The 5,302-nt window shown below is 38.2% G+C and overlaps 1 pseudogene; it reads right to left on the reverse strand.

Moving 5' to 3' along the window:
* On the reverse strand, nt 1–3,903 carry LOC127441165 (protein disulfide-isomerase TMX3-like; annotated as a pseudogene).
* Nucleotides 3,904–5,302: the final 1,399 nt, after the last annotated feature.

Below are 5,302 nucleotides of genomic sequence, written 5' to 3' on the forward strand. Positions count from 1 at the left end.
ACAATCCCTTTAATGGGTGAAAAAACTGCAATACACAGAGAGCGCCAACAAAAAGTACAATGAAATGATAAACATGTACAGTGTATAAACAACTAGAGAACTTGTTTCATATTCATTTGATTTCAAAGATTTAGTCTTGTTTTAAATGATGGATGCCAAACAAAGCAAATTTGGTTCTCCCAGGTTATCTGACCATAAGTTAACAGTTCATGTTAATCCTGTTTCTTTTCTTCTGAGGTCTTCTCTCTGCTGTCAGGCTACAATTCTATTGCCTTCTTTCCATCTGAATCTACAGCAGTACTGCCTGTGGCCAAGCGAGCGCCTTCCTCCGGTCTCTCATCATCTGCTGGTACAGCAGTGCACGTACCCAAGATTACAAGTACAACAATACCCGATGGCAGTCCAAACAGAAAAGAGGAGAAGACTGGGGCTGTCTGGAACACTGATTAAGATCGGAGAGATTTATATTAGTTACTAGGACAACATACAACAGTGACCTAAATATTAGCCTCAAGTAATTATTTGATGAGGATGTGATCAGCAGTGTGTTTTGGTTTTAGTGATCCGTGCTTGTTGTGTCAGTAAATATTTGGGGGAAAAATTAATAAGAGTGAATCTATCCTTCTGCTATAATAATAAAGAGTGTGAGTCAGTCTTACCACCACAGAAGCCTTTGCTATATGAAAAAGTCTCAGAGCGTGCTGCAATAATCCATTTCCTCTGAGTAACTGTTTGGGTTAAAAGAAATGTTATCAGAAGTGACCCATTGTATTAAACAAGTAGGAAGTTATATGACAAAAAGTACAAAGAGTAAAGTCTTACTTCTAATACCTTTTCTCTGCCATCCAGAACACTGTTGAGGAAATTAAGTAAATCCTCAATAGCCTCAATATTACTTTGTGGCAGAAAGTATCCATCAGTGGACAAATTCATCACAATAATGGAGGGCATCACAACTTCTCTAAGGAAAGGAAACAAAATAAAATTATATATTTTGGATATATACATGATATTTATAGTTATAGTCATATATACAGTATATATGTTTATAGTTAAACTGAGAAATCAGACCACTGTAGTATATCTATTATTTTATATGCATCTGTAAATGGCTTTAAATATGGTTCTTGCACTTTGTATCCACTGAAGTAGCCCATTTAACACACCCCATGATTAAACCGTTGATGTAGTCATTACCATCCATATAACCGAACTGGTATTCACTAGCGGAAAACAAAGGACATTTTCAATATTGATTGTCTTAGTTTATATTAAAGAAATAGCTAACATAACATGATAGAATCACATTCTCTTCACCGGTCTCTATTATATATGCATTTGGTACTTACTTTTTGTAATGATCTCTGTATTCTTTAGCCAACCTTTCCATCAGAGTTAATTTAACTAGAAGGAAAGCATTTTTTAGTTTTGGTGTGAAAATAGGGAACAACTGGCTATTGTCATGGTTTTGAGGTTTTCTATGTACATTTTATATAAGACCTGTTGTCTTTTTGCATCAATAGTCTCTTGCCGAATGCTTTCTTCAGAAGGATTCTTTTCTACTACTGCCAATCCCACAAGTTTATCTTTGAGGGAAGTGTGAGGAATGTTAAATATTGTAGCTATACAACAGATTATCCACGTATGCAAATGCTCACACAAGCACAATCTGTCAAAGCATCATTTTCACACGTTTTGGATGAATGTCATATCTTAATTGGCAACATTATGCCTTATTACCTAGTGGCAGAAAGATAGCAATCATGGAAATGGTGATGACAATGCAGTGTGTGTTAATTATGATGGGTTATAGTACAAATAAATGTATGAACACACACACACACACACACACACACACAGACTGATTTATATAAACCAATCAGTAATCTTCATGTTTTAGCTCATGCTGAGATGATAAAAAAAGCTTACTTAGTTCTCCCATCTGGTAGAGACTGTAGCTATCAATTTGAAAGTATGAGGGGAAACACAGACAGATCGCCATCAAGAAATTCTATATAAATGTTCAGAAAAGGGACATTAGACTTTTTTAACTTTGTCATCATCAGGCCACATTATATGCAAAGTACTTAAAAATGTTTTACACCCACATGAAACAATTAATCTCACATTTTATTACCAGACAAGTTGTTTCTGTTCACTGATTATGCATTCAATTATGCAAAATATCTTATACGCACACACTGAAGCTGTTGACTTAAAGGGAGGGTTTTGGATGATAGCCTAGACAAAATAAGCTACATGACAGAACAAAGCTGGAGCACTGTCTCTGTATTTTCATCATTTGAAGAAGAATGGTAACAACCCCATTTTTATAGTGATAGTGATAATGAAACCTATTTAAAACTTTGGGTACTCACTTTCCAATTCTTCTTCTTCTGTTTTTGGTGATTCACAGTCTTAATGCATATCGCCCCCTATTGGGCAGAGAGGAGAATATATGATAAAAAAGACTTAAATATTGATCTGTTTTTCACCCACACCTATCATATCGTGTCTGAACCAGAAGTTGCGCTAGAAAAAAATCTTTATCACTCTGACAGTGAGACCTTCTTCAACAATGGGGAAGTGCAGCAGATCAACACCCTCAGGATACACAGCTGCCTTGGGCTAGTGTTTGTTCTGAGGGTGCTGCATCGTTCTTCACGCCTCTCAAATTCCCATTATTGGTGCCCTTTCCTAGACACACTCTGCCTTGATGCCCTGGCATTCCACTACCACCTGCCCTCTGTGCCACAGTGGAATGGCACCCTTCGAGAAGCAATGAGAGGAAACAGCCTGGAGCTGAGACGCTATGAGACAAAGACATTTTGCTGCTTACAGCCCTTATCAGTTTCTGATGTTCACCTGTTGAAGTTATGTCCTGCAAATGCACTGTTGGAAATCTAACCATTGTACAGGTAGTACGTCCCTGAACACAGCAACGACAGGAATTTCCTGCAGAGTCACTGCCTATGATGACAAGAAATAATAAGATTGATGTGTTTGTTTGTTTGTTTTTTTTGTTTTGTTTTGTTTTGTTTTTTTATGTTTTTTTAAGTAATTAATCTGATTACGTTTAAGTATAATCAGTTTTTATGTTTTTTTATTATTTTATTATTATTATTATTATTATTATTATTATTATTATTATAATTTTAAGACAAATCTTACTTTTGGAAGAATTTCCTCTGAGGCAGTGAAGAAATATGTGTGGACAATATACTCATTCACAGCTTTATAGTATTCCTCCTGAAATGAGTATGACTATAATGAGTATACACTAAAACTAATTTAGTTGCAATTTAGTTTAGCTGCAAGCTCATGGTCTATTTGGTCATCAAAATGCATTTGGCAGTTAATTTCAAATACATTTAATTCATAATTACTTTATAATTGTACAACCACAATTCCGAAAAAGTTGGGACAGTATAAAAAATGCTAATAAATACAAAATGGAATGATTTGTAAACTATATTCACCCTTTACTATATTGAAAGCATTACAACTACACATTATATGATGTATTTCCTTGTGAATTTCATTGTTTTTTGAAAATGTACATTCATTTCAAATCATTTGATTGCAACACTGAAAAGCGCTATACAAATGACTTGACTAAGGAAAAGATGCTTCAGTCTGCTGAATAAACTGCTTTTGTGAGGAAACAGCTCATCACTTAATTAACTGACGGACTTTACACTAATCTTCAACATGTTTTACACTAAAAATATTTGTGGAATGAACGATATGTGGAGTTTACAACGATAAAATTGCTGTTTTATAAGAGAAGACGCCGACCATTTTGCGACAGGTAATTGTCAGTTTACGGCTCTCCTCATTTGTTTGTAAGGTCTCCGCAAATGGCGACTTACTGTCGTAACACGCTGGTTGACCATTTGCCATTACGCTCTGGCAATACTCCCATGAAATGCTGCTTTGTCTCCCAATAGATGGCGCCATTACAATCCATTTGCAATTCGGAATCGTTTTCAATTCAAAGGCACAACTGTGCTAAAAGAAGCATACGCCATTAGATTAATCCTGTGTGCATTACGATTTACACATAGTTAATTAGTCTTATGTTTTGCTTTGTTTATTACTTAATTAAATGTTTGAAATATTGTCAGTGGATTTCATTTTTTACCCCTGAATGTGTATCCTTCTTATCAGGACTATCATAATGCTTTATATATATATATTTTCCCCCAAAGAAACCAAAAATCGCAGGACTTAATGACTACAGACCTGTCGCCCTGACGTCTGTGGTTATGAAATCATTTGAGAGACTGGTGTTGGCCCACCTGAAGGACATCACTGGACCCTTTCTGGATCCCCTTCAATTTGCTCATGGAGCAAACAGGTCTGTTGATGATGCAGTCAACATAGGATTGCATCATATTCTGCAACATCTGGACAGACCAGGGACATATTCAAGGATCCTTTTTGTGGACTTCAGCTCGGCTTTCAACACCATCATCCCAGCTATACTCCAGAATGAATTAACCCAACTCTCTGTTCCCACCTCTATCTGTCAGTGGATTACCAGCTTTCTGATGGACAGGCAGCAGCTTGTGAGACAGGGGAAATTCACTTCCAGCACCTGTACAATCAGCACTGGTGCCCCCCAGGGATGTGTGCTCTCCTCACTACTCTTCTCCCTCTACACCAATGACTGCATTGCCAAAGACCCCTCTGTCAAGCTCCTGAAGTTTGCAGATGACACCACTGTCATCGGCCTCATCCGAGATGATGATGAGTCTGCATACAGAAGGGAGGTTAAACAGCTGGCTGTCTGGTGCAGTCAAAACAACCTGGAGCTGAACACGCTCAAAACGGTGGAAATGACTGTAGACTTTAGGAAGAACACCCCAACACTGACCCTCCTCACCATTCTAAACAGCACTGAGGCAGCAGTGGAGTCATTCAGGTTCTTGGGCTCTACCATCTCACAGGACCTGAAGTGGGAGACCCACATTGACCCCATTGTGAAAAAGGCCCAGCAGAGGTCGTACTTCCTTCACCAGTTGAGGAAGTTCAAACTGCCACAGGCGCTGCTGATACAGTTCTACTCATTAGTCATTGAGTCTGTCCTCTGCACTTCAGTAACTGTCTGGTTTGGTTCAGCACCGAAATCGGATATCAGAAGACTACAAAGGACAGTTCGGACTGCTTAGAGTATTATTGGTTGCCCCCTGCCCCCTGCCCTCTGGACCCCACTCACCCTGCCCACTACCTTTTTGAACAGTTGCCTTCTGGCCGACGCTTCAGAGCTCTGAGCACCTGAACCGTCAGGCACAGGAAC

This window comes from Myxocyprinus asiaticus, chromosome 5 (genome assembly GCF_019703515.2).
Source record: "Myxocyprinus asiaticus isolate MX2 ecotype Aquarium Trade chromosome 5, UBuf_Myxa_2, whole genome shotgun sequence".
In the NCBI taxonomy this organism is placed as follows: domain Eukaryota; kingdom Metazoa; phylum Chordata; class Actinopteri; order Cypriniformes; family Catostomidae; genus Myxocyprinus; species Myxocyprinus asiaticus.